We start from the raw sequence: 23,048 nt of genomic DNA, 5'->3' as shown, positions 1-23,048 counted from the left end.
CTGTTGACACCTGATGTACTTCTTGCCAGCCATCCGTGGTACTCACAACTATGAAGCTGATGACCTCTGAAGTCCCCATGACAGCAGGGACCCACATTTCCATGCATGTTTTGGTGTCAACCTCGTCTCAGTGGTAGCACTTTTGCCTCTGATTCGTGGGTTCTAGTCCCAATCTGAAGACTTGAGCTCAATATCTATGCTCACACTCCAGAGCAGTACTGAGGGACTGCTGCACAGTCGGAGCTGCTGTCTTTCAGATGAGACGTCTCAGGTGGGCGTAAAAGATTCCATGGCATTATTTCGAAGAGGAGCAGGGGAGTGCTCCCTGGCTAATATTTATCCCTTAACCAACACCATTAAAAAAAAATGATAATCTGGTTAGTATCACATTGATGTTTGTAGGACCTTGCTTTTTGCAAATTGGCTGCCATGTTTCTTTATTTCTTTTCTTCTTTCCTTTCTTCCTTTCTTCCTTCCTTCTTTTTCCGCTTTCTGCTGTTGATTCCTGCTTACTTTGTAATGGTAGTATTTTGTTTAGAAAATGGCATCATCAACAAGCATAAACAGGGATGATCAACGCGTGGGAAGGTGGGTCTGCAGCTGCTCTCCTGGACTGCCATGCACTAAATAAGTACCTCTGGAGCATGCACTTAAAGCAATGGCTGTTACTGTGCATTGTAGAACCTGGCCAGCATGCAACAGTTCAGGTGAGGCTAAGAGAGAGCAAGACAAAGCTTGAGGCTACTGTTATGTATATAATAACTCAATAGACTGAATACTGTAAACTAACACAGGTACGAACCTGGCTCTGCTTTATTACATTACATGATGGCTTGCCTTTTATACCTGGGCCGCGCACATGTGCATACAGCCCAGTGACCTCCGACAGTGGTGCCACCTGGTGGCTAATAATTCCAAGCATACGTACGTGACAGTTACAGCTACAAAACATGAAAGATAAGTGGTGTAATTCAATTTAGCTTGATTATCTTGCGATTCCGTGATTCTCCCTGGTATTCAAGAAATTGCAGTGTTGGAGTGAAATATTTATTCTGAGAGCTGGACATATGTTATATAGTTCTATAGTATTCCAGGTAACGGACACTGATATTTTGGGGGAGAAATTGGGGTCATTTCTGCCTCCCATTAGCGCCCCCGTGGGGCAATTACGGGGCACAGACAACTTTTCGCCCTGGCATGGCACCACAAACAACTCCCGATAACTTGCGTGGGAGTTTAGTGGCGGCGGTAACCGGTAGCACTCCACTCTGCTCTGCTGACGACTTCATCACTGTGCACAGCAACCCGTTTTCGCCCTGAAGCAAATATTCGGGAGCGCTATTTAAAGGGGAGGTGGCGTGCGTGTGATTAAAAAATCGTCCGACTTACTTGTTGCAGCCCGTTGCCTTCTTGAACGCGAGGTCCGCGCTGTGATCTGTCAACACGGTACTCTGCTTCAGTGGCCCGTGAGTGGCTGGTCGCCATGTACGCGCCCCCTGAAGCTGTCGCTGGCATCACCCGGCGCAACTGCAGGGGGCTTTACCAAATTTTTGCTTCGGGACAAAAACGGGTCGCTGTGCACGGTGATGAAGTCATCATCGCCGGCGGGATGGAGCGCTATCGGTTACCGCCGCCACTAAACTCCCACGCAATTTAGCGGGAGTCGTTAGTGGTGCCGTGCCAGGGCGAAAAGTCGTCTGTGCCCTGTAATTGCCCCAAAATATCAGTGTCCGTAACCTGGAATACTATATAACTATATAACATACGTCCAGCACTCAGAATAAGTATTTCACTCCAACACTACAATTTCTTGAATGCCAGAGATAGTCACAGAATTGCAAGGTATTCAAGCTAAGTTAACAGACGAACTTAAGAACATAAGAAATAGGAGACGGAGTGGGCTACCTGGCCGCTTATCTTTCATGCTCTGTAGCTGTAACCTCAGCAGCACTATGCGTCTCAGTACATAGTACTGCACCCCGCTCCCTTAGCGCCTCCGAGAGGAAGTGGAGCGTGTTTTTTTTGTGCTGCACTTCCTCTTGGGGGCGGTAATCCCAATTTCGTGATTATTGGGGGCGGGACTATTGCACCTGGCACAGGAACTCCTGCCTCGCAGATGTTACTGCCGCCAAACGGGGCGCTACGCAATTTCCTGGCCTTCCTGTGCTACTCCTGTGGAGATTCCTGCTGGCACCACGCCGTCAAACACCGCACCCTTGGCTGTTTTGAATCTGGAAATACTGTCTGTGGGCTCAGTTTTCCCCAAAGCTTTTTTTTGCCGTACTTGAAGAGTTATGCCCGATTTTTTGTGGCCCGAGTACGCCCAAAAAAATGGGTTGTAACTTTCCCCTTAGGATCTCTCCATTTTGGCGTGGCCTAACCCGAGGGGTGTGGAGATCTGCGCCAAAAAGATCGGGCTGCGAGTTCTCCTGGCTGCCGGTGAGTTCTGTCAGTTCTCTATTACTATTCTCACAGAGTAGTTCATGAGTAATCACAAAGTGATAAACCTAGACAACTTTATAGAACTGCCAGTATTTTTGAACTAAATAATTCTCATTGGTAAAATAATTAAGTGTGGTGCATTGGAGCACCTATACGCGCATTCTCTGAGTTCTCCTGCCTCCCGGTGCGATCTCTTGCGTGCTCCTGCCTGCCGGTGATTTCTATCAGTTCTCCTGCCCGCCCCTAGCCCAGGCGAGTGGTCTCCTCTCTCCCGGTCAAAGGCTTCCCCCCCTCCCCCTCTCTCTCCCCCATCTCTCTCTCCCCCTCTCTCTTACCTTTCCTGCTCCTGCTGTTCGGGCATCTGCTGCACTTACCTGCTCCAATTTCCTTACCTGCACCTATTTCCTTAACTCTCAGCAAAGGTTTTCTGAAACATAGAAACATAGAAAATAGGTGCAGGAGTAGGCCACTCGGCCCTTCGAGCCTGCACCTCCATTCAATAAGATCATGGCTGATCATTCCCTCAGTACCCCTTTCCTGCCTTCTCTCCATACCTCGTGATCCCTTTAGCCATAAGGAGCATATCTAAATCCCTGTTGAATATATCCAATGAACTGGCATCAACAACTCTCTGCGGCAGGGAATTCCACAGGTTAACAACTCTCTGAGTGAAGAAGTTTCTCCTCATCTCGGTCCTAAATGGCTTACCCCTTATCCTTAGACTGTGTCTCCTGGTTCTGGACTTCCCCAACATTGGGAACATTCTTCCTGCATCTAACCTGTCCAGTCCCATCAGAATTTTATATGTTTCTATGAGATCCCCTCTCATCCTTCTAAACTCCAGTGAATACAGGCCCAGTCGATCCAGTCTCTCCTCATATGTCAGTCCTGCCATCCCAGGAATCAGTCTGGTGAACCTTCGCTGTACTCCCTCAATAGCAAGAACGTCCTTCCTCAGATTAGTGGCCACATGCGCTGGCCTAAGTAGAAATGGAGTAACTATTAGCTGGCCAAAGTTGTCTAAATGGCCAGAACTGGCGTAGATGACTGGTAACGCCCCCTTTTGAGAAAAAAAAACAAACCTAAAAAAAACGTAACTAAGTGAGTTACACTGGTGCAAATTGATTGGGGAAACTGGGGATTTTTAAGTTACGCCAGAAAAAGCAGCTTACTCCAAAAAAAACAGAGCAACTCCTGGCCAAAATTGAGCCCTGTATTCCACAAGCCATTATTATCTTACTGTCATTCATGCTGGTGGGTCCAATAGATGTGACTGAAAACAATAATGGGGGGGGGAAGAAGATTCTTCAAACTTAGTGGGGTATATTTTTCACAAGCGCATAAACTGGTACCTACGGATCTACATTATTGCCCGTGAACTGGGTTGGAATGCATCACATGCCAATATGTATGGGGGAAATTGGTACTTGGTTTATTTTAGTTATCCTTGCATGTGCATGGGCAATCTGACTTCAAAGAGGGAAAGGAATCTCCTTCTAAAGATGTGACTGAAAACGGAATTAAATATTTAGAGAGAAAAAGCTTGGGACAAATTGAGACAGGGAGCTGATCTAATATTAGCCCTGATTCAGAATTAATAATTAAACCATCAAAATAATTCTAATTGTTAAGTTGTAGGATGAAGTTGTACACACTAGTGGACACCGTTCACATTAATGCCCATGACGGTGATCAAATAATTTGCATATTGCCTCATTAATAGCACATAATTTGCATCAGATCACCATTTTATTTTTGACTACCAGTAAATATCTGAGCACTATCAAATATGCAGCTACTAATGCGGAGACAAAAATTAGGCCTATTCACTGACCTTTTCATTTGTAATCAATAGGATACTGTAACAGAGGAAAGGCCAAGAAGAATGAACACATTGGTGAGTAAAATTATCTGCTAATTTATTACCATGGCCATTGCTATATTACATAGGATCCTAGGATTTACACTGGTGCTTTGGGGATTGTCTGCTGCTACTCTGTCTTTTTACAATTAGGATCATTGATTTGTGATAAGCTAAATCCTGTTTTTATTACATGGGATTATAGAACATTGGGGACTTTTGCTTGTGTTTTGAGGATTGTATTCCATAATTCCATCCAATTTTCTATGAAAAAAAATTGAACTTGTTGGCTTTGGTTAATAGTGAATCGGATTTTCAGTTTGTGGAAGCATGCAGCTGAGAGAATCCAATTGAAATGATTTGGGGACCATATATAAAGCACACAACTGTGAAGTGTTTCAATAATCTAGTTTTCCTTGTCATGTGACCATGCTATGACAGAAATAGTTGTTTGATAGGATAACAGCATGGAGTAACTATGATCAGCGGACATTAAGCATTTGAGATTTAATAATTTAATAATAACTATTCCTTTATAATTTGCTTTTACAAAACTGTATTCTACCTGTTATTTTCAAGTAGGTACCAATTTCATCTACAGTGATTTATTCACAATAACAGATTTGCAAGTGAAGTAACAATAAACCTGGCGGTGAGATCTAATTTGGTAAAATGATAAGCCGAGGAGTTTGATGACTTTGTGACCTAAACTGATGACTGATGTGAAATCTCTGGGCTCTATGAACCTTCCTTAAGCTATATATATATACTGTATGCAATATTTCTGGGTATAGTTCCACATGGAGTGATCTAGCAGTGCCTGGAAGCCTTCATTAATATGGCAGAGAGCATACTCCAGGCGCGCTGGTGCTAAATCTCTCAGACTATTGTTGGCACCATCGTTGACTGAATCTAGGATTAACATTGCTCAGCTCCAAATTCAGCATTCACTATTAATAAGACGCTGCATATAAAGACAAATTAACAGAAAAGAGGCACATGGGAACAAAATGGGCTCATAGAATTAGAACTACTGCTCAAATGGAGGCTAAGCACCAATATGAACTGGTTGGGTCGAATGGCCTACTTCTGTGTTATAATTTCTGTGTAATTCTATTGCTGTTAAAACCAGCAAATGCACTAGTGCAGTATTACGCAAAGTTTATTTAATGGGGAAAGTAACTATAGGGACTACCTTTGGTTTAAACTATTTGCTTGTTATAAAGAGAAAGGAAAAATATACTTACAAGAATTTTCTTTAACGTTTCTGTGAAGAACATCACTTTTATTACTTATTCGAGCTCCTCGAGTCTTCTGTTCCCCCCACCCAGTCCGGATGGGCTAATTCAGTGATGTCATGCAGTCCGAAGATAACTTCAATTAACACAATGGAGGCCACCATCTTGAACCATCAAGTGAGGATGGGGCCGCAGGTTTCTGGGAAATCACATGATCAGCTGGGCCATTTTTGATTGGACCACTAAGGGCGATGCTGAGTTCTCCAATGTCCCCTGACGAGAATCAGCACAACAAGTGCCCCATTTAGGGCCTCGTTAATATAATAAGTGAATGAGTGGTCCAAATAAATCTGATATGCTTAAAATAAAGCAACAAAGCGTAAGCTTAACCAATTAAATTAGTATGGCATTACTGCGGTGCCCACCAGTCATGGAAACTCTTTTTGGAGTTCACCTGCAAAACATAAAACATTAAACTGTGCCACCCGACCTGGGTGACACACCAGACATTTACAAGGCCCTTTTTTTCCTTTTTTTGGTTTTTTTTTTTGTGTTTTTCTTTTTTTTTGGGCACTAAAATCAAATTTTTTCCAGTGCCCCCTATAAAAGGGGAGGGAGACACTAAAAGCACCGGCAATTAAAACAAATTAAACTTTAAAACGTAAAATCAAATTAAAATTTGGTTGCCGGGTCCACCAGTCATGGAAGCCAGGATCAGCTGGCCATTCTGGATCTATATCATTAATCATGGGGTCCTTCACTCCTGAGCTCAGTTGGAAGATACAGCCCCTGTTCCTTTAAGTGATGCCACTCTGAAAAGCACAAGGCGCTTCCTATCAATTGTGACATCACCTGAGCCACCTAGATGGAAAGGAAACCAGATTGAAAAAGTCTGCAAATCAGGAAGCAGTTCATAGAATCACTAATCATACAGCACAAAAGGAAGCCATTCAGCCCATTGTGCCTGTGTTGGCTCTTTGAAAGAACTATCCATTTAGTCTCACTGCTCTTTCCTTATAGCCCTGCAAATATTTTCCTTTTCAAGTATATATCCAATTTCCTTCAGGCAGTGAATTCTAGATCATAACATGATCTGCGTAAAATGATTCTCCACCTCTCCCTTCTGGTTCTTTTGCCAATTACCTTAAATCTGTGTCCTCTGATTATCGACCCTCCTGCCAGTGAAAACAGTTTCTCCCTATTTACTCGATCAAAAATCTTCGACAGCACCTCCCAAACCCACAGCCTCTGCCATCTGGAAGGACAAGGACAGCAGGCACATGGGAACATCATCATCTGCAAGTTCCCCTTCAAGTTACAAATCCTCCTGACCTGGAAATATATTGTCGTTCCTTCATCATTGCCAGGTCAAAATCTTCCTCCCTAAGAACCCTGGGAGGGGCGGGGCACGTGGTACCTTCATCACACTGCAGCGCCAAGAAGGCAGCTCACCACCTCAAGGGCAATCAGGGATGGGCAATAAATTCTGGCTTTGCCAGTGACATCCACATCCCAGGAACAAATAAAAAAGCAGCTCTTATGCACTTGCCTTCCTCTTTAATTCCAAAGCTACTGGTCTGACACATCATTTTATAGCATTTAAGTTATTTCCTGTGTACAAGTTGTTTATGTCTGGCCCTGCCGTGTTTATATCCAGTTTCAAATACTGTGGGGTTACTGAGTGTCACATCTGTAGTCCCGTGTACAAGGAAGTTGAGTTTGGAAGTACAATGATTAGTTGCTTAGTAGGTTGATAGTTGAACAAAATGTTCAGGGTCAATTAGTCAGCACAACAATCGCCCCTCTTCCTTCTCAACGGATGCTCTACTACTCTTTTGTACGTGTGTGTGTTCAGTCCTATGATTAGAAAATGTGTTGCAGCATTGATGTTAGCAAATGTCAACAACAACATTGTTTTAAAGACAAAGGACCCAGCTAGCTACTAAAATAGCAATTCATTGACTGTTTCTTTCAGTAGTTTATTAACCTGGAGTACATTGATTGGGCACCTTCTCATTGTGTGATGTGATTGATGAACAACTGTTTTCTTTTGTTCCCCTAACCCTTGCCCCGCCCCCACCCAAACCGGGAAATTTGTTATTGAGCAATCCGAGGCTTCTGTATCTTTAAGACTTAAAGGGCCAATGTGTTCATAAAAAAAGTGTTTTACGATTAGAGCGCCTATTTTTGTGAGAGATGGAATTGTGTGACCTATTGGTTCTTCATTCGAATTCGCAGAAGGCTCACAATGAGCTTGTAGGATTTCTATGCCAATGTAAAAGATCCGGCGATGGTTTTAAAGAGGTCTCATAGTTGCACAGTTTCAATTAGTGGATTGACAGACCAGATTTGCTTAGGGACAACCCAGACTGATTTGAGTTTTCACCAAGCATGGAGAGTAACTCCCTTTCATCAGTGCAGGCATTCCTCTGCATCTGTTGATATTGTGGGAACTGCTTGTTTCCGTGTATGAGAATAATAGTATAATTATCACGTTAAAAGTTTCAGAAGAGTCACCACGTATAAAAGAGTCAACATTCTTCTTTACTCAACCAATCATCTTTGGGAATTTGGCACAGTCTTCAGTATCCCCAGCCCAACTTTACAAGAGTCACATTCTCCTACTTTGTGTGGAATCAATCCAAACCACTAATCAGCCTCCACACTAGCTCAGTCAGTCAGATAATGCCTTCTGTTTTGACAGAATGACTCCCAGCCCCTAATTTAGACTGACTACACTTATGTTGCAAGGGAATCAGCCACTCTTCCATCTACTTTGATGGGAATGAACAAGGCCCATTACTTAAGATGCAATAAAAAGTAGTCGCAATTTGTCTAGATTCTGGTGGGGGTAGTTAACAACAACTTGCATTTATATAGCGCCTTTAACATAGTAAAATGTCCCAAGGTGCTTCGGAGGAGCGTTATCAAACAAAATTTGACACCAAGCGACATAAGGAAATATTTGGACAGATTTGGTCATACAGGTAGATTTTAAGGAGCGAGTTAAAGGAGGAGAGAGAGGTAGAGAAGCAGAGAGGTTTAGGGAGGGAATTCCAGAGCTTGGAGCCTAGGCAGCTGAAGGCATGGCCGCCATTGATGGAGTGATGGAAATTGGGGATGTGCAAGAGGCCAGAATTACTAACAAGCAAACAAAAAAAGGGTCTGTCTAAATAAATATATGAAGAAATACTGAACTATTGCTAAACAGGGTTAGGATCTTGTACCTAGGGCAGGAAGACATTATTTGGGCAAAGATGTGTTACCCTAAGGCCAAAAAAAGTACAAACGCTGATCCATCTCCAGATGGTACAGATCGGCAGAAGGTTAATCAATTGCACTCGGTTGAAGGATACTGGGAGAGTGGGACAATGGCCATTTATAGAACGCAAACTGGGGGAGCAGCTGAAAGGAGGCAGGAAACAATTAGCAGCTAATTTGACTATTTAAATTTCAATTAATTGCCAAATTAATTGAATACGTAGAGAGAGGTTAGCATTTGGAATAAGCTCTTATAAAGGTCTCACTGATGTGATGGTTGCTGCATTGTTGGAACTTTGATTACTAACCGAAACAAGTTAGTCAGTTATTTCCAATTTTATTTCCATATTGTTAAAAGTTCTCTCATTCCCTTGCTGCTCGCCATGTCCCCATAGTTCCCTCTCCTCTGCAAAACTGCTGACTCAACATTAGGTATGGTTTAACAGGCAGCAGAAGCCCCTCTAGTACTTTGCCTTTCTGTGAACCTAAGCGGGTGAGCATCGGCAAACTATTTCATTGAGAGGGGCTTTACATCCAAGCCTGATCCTGCCCAAGCCCGATATCCACTTTCCAGCACAGATCACTGGAAATCGATCAGGAGTGGGAGCCCTTCGTTGATTTTTTCTTTCCCCTTCCTCAGGTCAGGGAAGCTGAACTAAATTGCAGCGTTGACCTGGGATCTTCCTGGCCTGCTTCGCTCATGTACCACACCACACACGGCGAATGCTCAGTTCTATTTAAACTTAGTTCATTAAATTGGCAAAGAATCGGGACTCAAAATATTCCCTGCATTCCCCACAGTTATTGGTCATAACTACAACAATATCAAGTAACATTTATGTGGCACTGTTACCATAGAAAAATGTCCCATGGCACTTCAGACAGGTGTAATCAAAAAAAGGGTGGCGAGCCAAAGATTGAAATTTATCTTCCTATTTCTCATCTACATGCTACCCTTCAGCAAAATCATCCATAAACACAGTGTCAGCTTCCACATGTACGCTGACAACACCCAGCTCTACCTCACCACCACCTCTCTCGACCCCTCCACTGCCTCTGTGTTATCTGACTACTTGTCCATCCAGTCCTGCTTTAGCAGAGATTTCCTCCAGTTAAACATTGGGAAGACTGAAGCCATTGTCTTTGGCCCCCTAGCCACCAAACCCAATACCTACCTGGCTACTGTCTCAGGCTGAAAGATGGTTCACAAACCAGGCATCCTATTTGACCCTGAACTGAGCTTCTGACCCCATATCCTCGCCATCATTAAAAACACCTACTTCCACCTCTGTAATATTGCTCATCTCTGTCCCTGCTGCAGCCCACCTGCTGCTGAAACCCTCATCCATGCTTTTGTTACCTCCAGACATGACTATTCCAATGCTCTCCTTGGCTTGACATCTTCCACCCTCCATAAATGTGAGTTCATCCAAAACTTTACTACCCTTATTCTTGCTAAAGTCCTGTGCACCCATCACCTCTGTGCTCGCTGAGCTACATTCAGTTCATTACAATTCTCATCCTTGTGTTGAAATCCTTCAATGACCTCACCCCTGCCTATCTCTGTAACTTCCTCCAGCCATACAATCCTCCGAGATATCTGCACTCCTCCAACTCGGGCTTCTTGTCCATCACCTCCTTGCTTCATACTAATATTGGCGTCCGTGCCTTCAGCAGTCTAGGCCCTAAGCTCTAGAATTCCCTTCCTAAATCTTTCTGCCTCTCCACCTCTCTATTCTCCTTAAAATCTACTTCTTTGACCAGGCTTTTGGTCCTCTGTCCTAATGGCTCCTTCTTTGGCTTTGTGTCAATCCTGTGAAGTGCCTTGGGATGTTTTACTGCATCAAGGGTGCTATATAAATGGAAATTGTTGTTGTTGTTGTTGTTGGAAAAAAAAGCTTGGTCAAAGAGGTGGGTTTTAAGGAGGGTCTTAAAGGGAGGGAGTTCCAGAGGATGGTCCAAAACAGCTGAAGGCACATCCATGAAGGGGTGGGGGCAATGCACACGATCCTGGAGTCAGAGGAATGGAGAGTTTGGGGGGATGTAACATAGGATAAGGTTACAGAGATAAGGAGGGTGGACCGGGGATGGGGGGCCATGAAGGGATTTAAATATGAACATGAGCTTTTTAAACTTGAGGTGTTGAGGGACCAGAAGCCAATGCAGGTCGATGTGGACGGGTGTGATGGGTAGTGGAATTTGGCACAGGGCAGCATGTGGGCAGCAAGAGTCTTGGATGAGTTGAAGTTTATGAGGGCGGAGGTTGAAGGTTAGGAGTCTGCCCTGGAGAGCATTGGCATAATGAGTCTGGATGTGACAAAGGCATGGATGAAGGCTGCAGTGCAGATGGGCTGAGGTAGGATGGAGCCAGGCAATGTTATGGAGGTGGAAATGAGCAATCTTTATAATCGAGGTGATATGAGATTGAAAGCTCAGGCAGGGTCGAATGGAACACCGAGGTTGCAAACAGACTAGTTAAGCCTGAGTGGTTGGGGAGGGGGAGTAGAATCAATGGCAGTGGTATGGAGTTTATGGTAGTGACCTAAGATAATGTTTATATAGCATTACATGGAATTTGCAACACAGAAACAGGTCATTCTGCCGGTGTTTATGATCCATACGCACCTCCTCGCTCCCTATTTACTTCATCTCACCCTATCAAAATATCCTTTGATTCCTTTCTCCCTCATGTACTTATCTAGCTTTCCCTTAAATGCAAAATTAACCACTCCATGGGGTAGTGATTTCCAATTTAACTGGAGGAAAGTGCAGTTCATCCAATACTTGATGTTGGACAAGCAATCTGACAATGGAGCGGTTGAGAGAAGTGGTGGAGAGGTAGAACTACAAGTCTAATGTCCCTGCACTGCTTTCTATTACGTTAAACCTAACCTCAGTTATAAACCCAGCAACCCCGCCCCCCCCCCCCCATTTGAACAGATACCCTGCTGCTGCTTCCCTCTCTTCTGGTGGTACGTTGCCTTTGCAGGCTCTTCCACTGTTGGCTGGTTACTCCAGGCTTTCCAAAGAGCCACTACACCCAATATTGATTTTACATGCAAGCCTTGGTTCCAGTACAACCAAAAGGCCCAAACCAAAGCATTTAGATCCATGGCCACATCCAACTGAAATATTTACGAATAAGAGTATGTATGAGTCACTGGCACACGTTCAGCCCAGGCTGTTTTTTTTCTTGACATCTTTAGGGCTTTAATTTAGCAGTTGATTTACTAACATTTCTGCTTGTAAATCCATGCCGGGCACTCAGACCATTGGGTCAATTGTCTGATTACAGATCAATAGATCAAGACAGCTAAGTGTGTCCTGCACAACGGTGTAACATTCAGAGCTGCCTGCCACTATTCAATGAACCATGATCTTATTGAATGGCAGAGCAGGCTCGAGGGGCCAAATGGCCTACTCCTGCTCCTGTTTCTTATGTTCTTATGAACTCATTTCCCATCCATCCCCCCTCCTCTCACCTCTCTCTCTTTCTCGCACGTACACCACCCCTGCCACACACTGACAGGTATCACTTCATAATAACGCAGTTTCTTTCATTTTGTAGCCTTACATCAATTATAAAATTACTAAAAATACACTTTAGATTACACAGGACCAGATATGAAGGAATAAGCTGTGAAGAAAACCAAGTTTTTGGAATAAATAAACCACTGCCGTCTTTCCCATCACCTCAACCATGGATCAGTTGATTGGAAATTAACCCAGGAGCCGCAAAACCAGCCTCGCAGTTACATGCACCACTAAAGCATCAACTTCTGCATTCCAAGTATTTTGTGGATCATTCCATTCCCTTCACCCTTTCCCTTCCTTTTCTCTAAATCTTCAAGTACAGAGGAAGAACTTGATATATTGTTTTTCACAACCTCAGGATGTCCCCCCATAGCTTTAAACCCTCACTGAAGACTGATTACCTGTTTTGTCCTACTTTTGCGAGACATGAGTAACAGAAGAGGAATTATATGTCCATTTTTAAAAGGGGGAACAAATCCGACTGTGGCAACTACAGGGGAATCTCCCTGCTATCAACCACTGGGAAGGTTGTCGCTAGAGTCCTCCTCAACCATCTTCTCCCTGTAGCCGAGGAGCTCCTCCCGGAGTCACAATGCGAATTTTGTCCCCTACGGGAAACAACAGACATGATCTTTGCAGCATGACAACGGCAGGAAAAATGCAGGGAGCAGTACAGCTCTTATACATGGCCTTTTTCGATCTTACAAAGGCCTTTGACACTGTCGACTGTGAGGGCTTATGGAGCTTCCTTCTCCATTTTGAGTGCCCCCAAAAGTTTGTCAACATCCTTCGCCTACTCCATGACGACATCCAGACTGTGATCCTTACAGCGGATCCGTTACAGACCCATTCCACATCTGAACCGGGGTCAAACAGGGCTGCGTCATCGCTCCAACCCCTTCTCAATCTTCCTCACTGCCATGCTCCACCTCACTGTCAAAAGCTCCCCGCCAGAATGGAACTAAACTACAGAATCCAGTGGGAAGCTGGTTAACCTACGCCGCTTCCAGACCTAGTCCAAGATCACCCAAACCTCTGTCGTTGAACTGCAGTACGCGGACAACGCCTGCGTCTGCGCACATTCGGAGACTGAACTCCAAGATATAGTCTATGTCGTCACCGAGGCACATGAAAGTATGTGCCTTACGCTTAACATCCGTAAGACAAAGGTGCTACACTATCCTGTCCTCGCCGCTCAGCACTGCCCCCCAGTCATCATGATTCACGGCGCGGCCCTCGACAACGTGGACCACTTCCCATACCTTGGGAGCCTCTTGTCAACAAAGGCAGACATTGATGCGGAGATTCAACATCGCCTCCAGTGCACCAGTGCAGCCTTTGGCCACCTGAGGAAAAGAGTGTTCGGAGGCCAAGCCCTCAAACCTACCACCAAGCTCATGGTCTACAAGGATGTAGTAATTATTGCCCTCCTGTATGGATCAAAGGCATGGACGACTTACAGAAGACACATCAAATCGCTGGAGATATATCACCAACGATGTCTCCGCAAGATCCTGCAAATCCCCTGGGAGGACAGATGCACCAACATCAGTGTCCTCGCCCAGGCTAACATCCCCAGCATTGAAGCACGAACCACAATAGATCAGCTTCGCTAGGCAGGCCACTTAGTTCACATGCCAGACACGCGACTCCCTAAGCAACTGCTATATGCGGAGCTCCTTCATGGCAAACAAGCCAAAGGTGGGCAGCGGAAACATTACAAGGACACCCCCAAAGCCTCCCTGGTGAAGTGCGACCACTGACGCCTGGGAGACCCTGGTCGAAGACCACCCTAGGTGGAGAAAGTGCATCCGGGAGGGCGTTGAGCTCTTCGAATCTCAATGCTGTGAGCGTGAAGAGGCCAGGCGCAGGCAGCGGAAGGGGCGTGTGGTAAATCAGTGCCACCCCCCCTTCCCCCGACGAACATCTGTCCCACCTGTGACAGGGTCTGTGGCTCTCGTATTGGACTGTTCAGACACCAAAGAACTCGGAGCAGCGCGAGTCCAGGGTCGGCGAGAGGCCTATAAAGGCCAGCGGGAGTCGAGCAGTTCGAGCAGTCAGTCGAGGAGGCGGGAGCTCGGAGCAGCGCGAGTCCGGGGTCGGCGAGAGGCGTACCGGTGCAGCTACAGGGAGAAGGCAAAGATACAAAGGTGACATCACAGCCTAGGGGGTAAGTGATTGGCTGGTGATTGGTGAGTAGTTTTTCCTTTTCTTCTTATATTGGTCAGTAACTTTTAACATTGTTATTGCCAATTTAAGTGTATCTAAGGGTTAAGACATGGCAGGAGAGCTCGGTCGGGTGTTATGCTCCTCCTGTACCATGTGGGAACTCAGGGACACTTCCGGTGTCCCTGACGACTACGTGTGCGGGAAGTGTGTCCACCTCCGGCTCCTGACGGTCCGCGTTGCGGAATTGGAGCTGAGGGTGGATTTACTCTGGAGCATCCACGATGCTGAGAATGACGTGAGTATCACGTGTAGTGAGTTGGTCTTACCGCAGGGAAAGGGTCCACAGCCAGATAGGGAATGGAAGACCAGCAGGAAGAGTAGTGCAAGGAAGGTAGTGCAGGGGTCCCCTGTGGTCATCCCCCTGCAAAACAGATACACCGCTTTGGGTACTGTTGAGGGGAATGACTCATCAGGGGAGGGCAGCAGCAGCCAAGTTCATGGCACCGTGGCTGGCTCTGCTGCACAGGAGGGCAAGAAAAAGAGTGGGAGAGCGATAGTGATAGGGGATTCAATTGTGAGGGGAATAGATAGGCGTTTCTGCGGCCGCAACCGAGACTCCAGGATGGTATGTTGCCTCCCTGGTGCAAGGGTCAAGGATGTCTCGGAGCGGGTGCAGGACATTCTGAAATGGGAGGGAGAACAGCCAGTTGTCGTGGTGCACATTGGTACCAACGACATAGGTAAAAAAAGGGATGAGGTCCTACGAAACGAATTTAAGGAGCTAGGAGCTAAATTAAAAAGTAGGACCTCAAAAGTAGTAATCTCGGGATTGCTACCAGTGCCACGTGATAGTCAGAGTAGGAATCGCAGGATAGCGCAGATGAATACGTGGCTTGAGCAGTGGTGCAGCAGGGAGGGATTCAAATTCCTGGGGCATTGGGACCGGTTCTGGGGGAGGTGGGACCAGTACAAACCGGACGGTCTGCACCTGGGCAGGACCGGAACCAATGTCCTAGGGGGAGTGTTTGCTAGTGCTGTTGGGGAGGATTTAAACTAATATGGCAGGGGGATGGGAACCAATGCAGGGAGACAGAGGGAAACAAAAAGAAGGCAAAAGCAAAAGACAGAAAGGAGATGAGGAAAAGTGGAGGGCAGAGAAACCCAAGGCAAAGAACAAAAAGGGCCACTGTACAGCAAAATTCTAAAAGGACAAAGGGTGTTAATAAAACAAGCCTGAAGGCTTTGTGTCTTAATGCAAGGAGTATCCGCAATAAGGTGGATGAATTAATTGTGCAAATAGATGTTAACAAATATGATGTGATTGGGATTACGGAGACGTGGCTCCAGGATGATCAGGGCTGGGAACTCAACATTCAGGGGTATTCAACATTCAGGAAGGATAGAATAAAAGGAAAAGGAGGTGGGGTAGCATTGCTGGTTAAAGAAGAGATTAATGCAATAGTTAGGAAAGACATTAGCTTGGATGATGTGGAATCTATATGGGTAGAGCTGCAGAACACCAAAGGGCAAAAAACGTTAGTAGGAGTTGTGTACAGACCTCCAAACAGTAATAGGGATGTTGGGGAGGGCATCAAACAGGAAATTAGGGGTGCATGCAATAAAGGTGTAGCAGTTATAATGGGTGACTTTAATATGCACATAGATTGGGCTAGCCAAACTGGAAGCAATACGGTGGAGGAGGATTTCCTGGAGTGCATAAGGGATGGTTTTCTAGACCAATATGCTGAGGAACCAACTAGGGGGGAGGCCATCTTAGACTGGGTGTTGTGTAATGAGAGAGGATTAATTAGCAATCTCATTGTGCGAGGCCCCTTGGGGAAGAGTGACCATAATATGGTGGAATTCTGCATTAGGATGGAGAATGAAACAGTAATTTCAGAGACCATGGTCCAGAACTTAAAGAAGGGTAACTTTGAAGGTATGAGGCGTGAATTGGCTAGGATAGATTGGCGAATGATACTTAGGGGGTTGACTGTGGATGGGCAATGGCAGACATTTAGAGACCGCATGGATGAATTACAACAATTGTACATTCCTGTCTGGCGTAAAAATAAAAAAGGGAAGGTGGCTCAACCGTGGCTATCTAGGGAAATCAGGGATAGTATTAAAGCCAAGGAAGTGGCATACAAATTGGCCAGAAATAGCAGCGAACCTGGGGACTGGGAGAAATTTAGAACTCAGCAGAGGAGGACAAAGGGTTTGATTAGGGCAGGGAAAATGGAGTACGAGAAGAAGCTTGCAGGGAACATTAAGGCGGATTGCAAAAGTTTCTATAGGTATGTAAAGAGAAAAAGGTTGGTGAAGACAAACGTAGGTCCCCTGCAGTCAGAATCAGGGGAAGTCATAACGGGGAACAAAGAAATGGCAGACCAATTGAACAAGTACTTTGGTTCGGTATTCACTAAGGAGGATACAAACAACCTTCCAGATATAAAAGGGGTCAGAGGGTCTAGTAAGGAGGGGGAACTGAGGGAAATCTTTATTAGTCGGGAAATTGTGTTGGGGAAATTGATGGGATTGAAGGCCGATAAATCCCCAGGGCCTGATGGACTGCATCCTAGAGTACTTAAGGAGGTGGCCTTGGAAATAGCGGATGCATTGACAGTCATTTTCCAACATTCCATTGACTCTGGATCAGTTCCTATGGAGTGGAGGGTAGCCAATGTAACCCCACTTTTTAAAAAAGGAGGGAGAGAGAAAACAGGGAATTATAGACCGGTCAGCCTGACCTCAGTAGTGGGTAAAATGATGGAATCAATTATTAAGGATGTCATAGCAGTGCATCTGGAAAATGGTGACATGATAGGTCCAAGTCAGCATGGATTTGTGAAAGGGAAATCATGCTTGACAAATCTTCTGGAATTTTTTGAGGATGTTTCCAGTAAAGTGGACAAAGGAGAACCAGTTGATGTGGTATATTTGGACTTTCAGAAGGCTTTCGACAAGGTCCCACACAAGAGATTAATGTGCAAAGTTAAAGCACATGGGATTGGGGGTAGTGTGCTGACGTGGATTGAGAACTGGTTGTCAGACAGGAAGCAAAGAGTAGGAGTAAACGGGTACTTTTCAGAATGGCAGGCAGTGACTAGTGGAGTGCCGCAAGGTTCTGTGCTGGGGCCCCAGCTGTTTACATTGTACATTAATGATTTAGACGAGCGGATTAAATGCAGTATCTCCAAATTTGCGGATGATACTAAGTTGGGTGGCAGTGTGAGCTGCGAGGAGGATGCTATTAGGCTGCAGAGTGACTTGGATAGGTTAGGTGAGTGGGCAAATGCATGGCAGATGAAGTATAATGTGGATAAATGTGAGGTTATCCACTTTGGTGGTAAAAACAGAGAGACAGACTATTATCTGAATGGTGGCAGATTAGGAAAAGGGAAGGTGCAACGAGACCTGGGTGTCATGGTACATCAGTCATTGAAGGTTAGCATGCAGGTACAGCAGGCGGTTAAGAAAGCAAATGGCATGTTGGCCTTCATAGCGAGGGGATTTGAATACAGGGGCAGGGAGGTGTTGCTACAGTTGTACAGGGCCTTGGTGAGGCCACACCTGGAGTATTGTGTACAGTTTTGGTCTCCTAACTTGAGGAAGGACATTCTTGCTATTGAGGGAGTGCAGCGAAGGTTCACCAGACTGATTCCCGGGATGGCGGGACTGACCTATCAAGAAAGATTGGACCAACTGGGCTTGTATTCACTGGAGTTCAGAAGAATGAGAGGGGACCTCATAGAAACGTTTAAAATTCTGACGGGTTTAGACAGGTTAGATGCAGAAAGAATGTTCCCAATGTTGGGGAAGTCCAGAACCAGGGGTCACAGTCTGAGGATAAGGGGTAAGCCATTTAGGACCGAGATGAGGAGAAACTTCTTCACCCAGAGAGTGGTGAACCTGTGGAATTCTCTACCACAGAAAGTAGTTGAGGCCAATTCACTAAATATATTCAAAAGGGAGTTAGATGAAGTCCTTACTACTCGGGGGATCAAGGGTTATGGCGAGAAAGCAGGAAGGGGGTACTGAAGTTTCATGTTCAGCCATGAACTCATTGAATGGCGGTGCAGGCTAGAAGGGCTGAATGGCCTGCTCCTGCACCTATTTTCTATGTTTCTATGTTTCTATGGAAGCAAGTCTTCCTCGATTCCGAGGGACTGCCTATGATGATGATTGATTGATATCGTGATGGATCCATATCCAAAATAAGTGAAAAAAGGAGTCATTGCTTTTTCTCAGAAAATTAGATCCAACTATTTGACAGCTTTCAGAATAAGCCACAGCAAGGTTTCTCATATAATTGGTACTTTAAAGATGCCAGATCATAAGACAAAGTACAAATCTTTTTATCTTGTTTATAAAACAGTCGGGGATGCAATAAGGCATTCAGTGAGATAATTAAGCCAGTATGTATGCTGCTTTAGCCACTGATATTTTTGTCTGTTTCAGTTAAGATTGAAAAAGATTTTTGTTTAAAGCGCGTTAAAGTGTTATGCTATAGCACATACAAGTCAATGTATGTTGCCAACACGATGATAAATCAGTAAAGCGCGGGCGACAACTATAATTGATCTAACCTACAAAACTGACTAAGGATGTGCCCCTGGCCTCAAAAATCAACTGTTTAAGAAGATTGTTGGTGAGGGAAACATGAATTTCAATGTTTTCTCACACAAAAACTCAAACTACACTTGCAAACTAGTTCACTTGGAGAGTCTCATTTGAAAAAAGTATTAAACGAGAAGGAACTACTCCAGTTTCCGTGCCATCTCAGCCTTTTTGACACTTCTGTGAGGGCCCTGAAAGCCAGGCCTCATTTCCAGGCAACCTGTGGTATAGGGGCAGACATGATTATTCTCTCTGCTGTGTCCTGCACTCTTACCTGACCATGGCAACATAGTAAGATCAGAAGCACCAACCCAAATTGAGGCTCTATTACTTACAAGAAATATATTTTTTAAAGAAATAGTACATATGGTTTTTAAAAGTCACCTAAGGATAAAGAATAGATTTTCCAAGTCCACGCCAATTTATTGGCCTGTATTTGAAAATCACAGGCATGCTGTCTACAATCTGTAGGGTGCCAACTCTCACTGGACATCTTCCTGGACGTTTCATTACATCGTGCCCTGTTTCCCACAGCCCTAGCCGCACACTCCCGCCATTGGTCGTCCAGCATATCCATCCTCACGGCACATTGCCTTCCTGTGCCAATTGGAGAGAGACTGACTCATGGTTACTCAATTGGATAATTCTTGAGTGTCAAGCAACCTTTCTTCTGAACTCTAATGTATTTATAATTAATAAACAAGTGTTCAAAGAAAATGAAAAAAAAAACACAATTTTTTTAACACCCCTTTGATTTTACTCCCGGGTTGCTCACAGTAGTGTCCTGGAGATTAACCTTCAATTCCTGGAGACTCCAGGACAATCCTGGAGGGTTGGCAACCCTAGTTGGCAGCGGGCTTATCATTGAAAAATCAATTTTCTAATGTACAAGAGAGAAAGTGTCTCCCCAGCTCTCACCCATCTAGATGTCCTGGGCTGTCATGACTTTCAAGGGATATACAGGCAACTCAGCTCATCACTATCTCTGCTCAGATGCCTAATTGCAATAACGAGTAACAAAACTACACTTGGAAGTAACTGAAGATTAAAAACTGCACGTAACTGGCTACAAAACGTGCAGTGGAAACCGTGTGTGGGTGCTGGAAGTCGTCTCTGGCCATGTTGGTTGATTTGAGCCATTGTCAGTGAGAGGGCCCGAAGTTGTTCACTGCATAAGGTCCACCAATTTCTCGACAGTATGTCAGCGGTGCGTCGTTTCAAACCGTCGGCATACCGCCGAGACCGAAGAGGACAAAATTGGTCGATTTTTTTTTCGGCGTTATGTCAGTGGTATGTCAGCGGTCTGCAGCGGGTGGCATGTAACTTAGTAGTCGATCCGGATCGACTTTCTCTTCGATGGACGGTGCGGCACTGAACTGCGCATGTGCAGTTTTTTTTTCCATTTTTTTTTCCAGAAGCGTTTTACCCGTGATTTCAGGGGTCAGGGGTCAGCCGCGCCTGTGCAGTGAGTTGAAGAGGAGGGAGAGAGAGTGAGAAGGAGCACAAGCTAGTCAATGGGCAGTTACTTGAAAAACACATTGCAGAGTTAAAATATATTCCTAACAATTAATAAATCTACAGTTTGAAGAATAAGAAGACATTTTACAAAGCAAATATCATAACAATAGAAATATTATGGAAATGTTTAAAAAAAAATCCACGTGCAGGAACATCGAAAAGGACGAGTGGTTGAGGGCGCCTACCTTCGATGAGATGGAGTTACCTGCTCTTCTCGAGAATATTACAGAGAGATACTCCGAGTTAACGAAGGGTGGCCGTGGAAAGCCCTCCCCCAAAGGAGTACAACAGGATATGGGACAAGATCGGGGAGGCTGTGTCCTCCACAAGTACCATGGTACGCACCGGGGACAGGTGCCGTAAGAGGTGGAACGACCTTGTGAGGGTAGCAAGAGTCAGTAATAATTTAATTTATGCATTCCCCATGTGCCATGTACCATGTAAATGTAGGTTCCGTGTCACACGGATGATGATGTTATTTATCTTAAGGTTACGGCGATGTATCCGTGCTTTCAGGCAACGACAAGAGAATCAACGCAGTCTTTTTTAATGTGTGTGTGTCTCTGTGTGTGTGTGTGTGACCCTGTGTGTCTGCGATGTTAAATGGATTGAAGATTTTTACTTTCATTTTCTTTACTTTCTGCAGAAGAAGACATCTACAATAGCAGTGTACAGGGGGAGGACCCACAACCCAGGAGCCTCTAACTGTCCGAGATCCGTGCCCTGTCCTTGTTTGGGGATAGCAACCGTGCCACCACCGGCTTGGAGCTGACCCACTCACACAGGACGGTAAGTTGAATACAATTTGTGTTGCGGTCCTCTCATGTCATGTAATGTAACTTTTTCATCCAGAGAATTGTGAACCTATGGAATTCTCTACCGCAGAAAGTTGTTGAGTCCAGTTCGTTGGATATATTCAAAAGGGAGTTAGATATGACCCTTGCGTCTAAAGGGAGCAGGGGGTATGTAGAGAAGGCAAGAGTGGGGTACTGAAGTTGCATGATCAGCCATGATCATATTGAATGGTGGTGCAGGCTCGAAGGGCCAAATGGCCGACTCCTGCACCTATTTTCTATGTTTTTATGCTTCTATATAACTGTAACTGTAATGTTGGCCTGATGTAATGTAAGTTTATTGCAATGTAATGTTGGTCTCATGTAATGTACTGCAATGTTGGGGTCATATATGTATTGTCTGCCTGCGATATTTAATGCAGTAATGCAGCAGTAGTGGACATTTAAGTAAGACTGCGATAAGTCACTGTACTATGTAACCCTGACCCCTCCCCTGGTGCCAAGCATTTTTAAATGTTGTTTTGTACTTCTAGACGCGGACGATTCAGACCACACCGACATAGAGAGACCAGATGACGGACTCACTGTCTCCATCTCTGGTGTCACCCAGCCCTCTCCCGACTTCACCTCTGCCAGAGATGAGGAAGACGAAGAGGAAGAGGAAGAGGAAGAGCCGCTGATACTGGAGCCAGTGGAGGTGGAGTTGGGGTTGGAGATGGAGGAGGATACACCAGCTCCATGTGGGCCAACTGGAACACCCTCCACCACGGAGTCTGTATTCAGGGGATTCCTCCATGGCTCCTGTGATTCTGCAGGACCAAGTGGTGCGCAGTAAGGCACCCCCAGTGTTGTAGCGCCTTTGCCGCAGCGACGGAGGTTGGTGCATGAGAGGTCGGTTGCTGTAGGCGTGTACCAGGATATGGTGTGTCTGTCACAGGCCAGCGTCGACATAGGTCGAGAGCTGCTCAAGTCCATGACTACAATAGCCGCAAACATCACAGCAGTCGGAGAATATGTCACGTATGATCAACACGATGGAGCGGACCGCCGACGCCGTCGAAGCCATGCGGCAATTGACGGGATTGAAACATGGGGCAGAACCTCCCCCCCCGCCTCCCCCGCCATGCCATTGTAGTCAGCACCTGAGCGTGAGGAGATGACATCATCTTCCAGCTCTGAAGCCGTGCTTTCCACATCAAAAGCTTCTCCTGCAATGTCTGACCCCCAACGACAGCAGCAGGACTCAGGGTGCAGTGCTGCACGCCGGCTTGGTATCACCACGGGGAGGTCCGGACTCAGGGGCAGTGGGAAAGGGAAGGGCCGGAGTAAAAAAGGGGGGAATAGTCCCAAGGGTGGTATAGTACACGGTCGAGGAAAGGGGTCGAGGTCGTGGTCGAGGACAGTCAAGGGTCCTTTGTTGTACTTGTTCATTTAATAATTGAAGTTTGATTTGTAAAAGTTTATTAAAGTTGTAAAAATGTTGTTAAAGTTGTTATTAAAGTTGATAAAGTTTTGTTAAAGTTGTATAAAAGTTGTTAGAGTTATTTTATAGTTATAAGTTTTACAAAGTTTTAAAATTGTTGTATATTGTTGACATTTTTACATAAATGT

The 23,048-nt window shown here is 45.2% G+C and overlaps 1 long non-coding RNA gene across 1 annotated transcript in view; it reads left to right on the top strand.

Moving 5' to 3' along the window:
* The window catches only part of LOC139263801 (uncharacterized), a 558,088-nt gene extending 535,163 nt beyond the window's left edge, over positions 1-22,925 (top strand). The window contains exons 6-8 of the long non-coding RNA XR_011593210.1: positions 4,298-4,339; positions 21,290-21,432; positions 21,971-22,925. This is a non-coding gene — a long non-coding RNA (uncharacterized lncRNA). The remainder of the gene's footprint in view (positions 1-4,297; positions 4,340-21,289; positions 21,433-21,970) is intronic.
* The last annotated feature ends 123 nt before the right edge of the window (positions 22,926-23,048 follow it).

The sequence above is a fragment of the Pristiophorus japonicus genome, chromosome 5 (genome assembly GCF_044704955.1).
Source record: "Pristiophorus japonicus isolate sPriJap1 chromosome 5, sPriJap1.hap1, whole genome shotgun sequence".
In the NCBI taxonomy this organism is placed as follows: Eukaryota; Metazoa; Chordata; class Chondrichthyes; family Pristiophoridae; genus Pristiophorus; species Pristiophorus japonicus.
The sequence above is the reverse complement of the archived record's forward strand: the minus strand, read 5'-3'. Positions and strand labels throughout refer to the sequence as shown.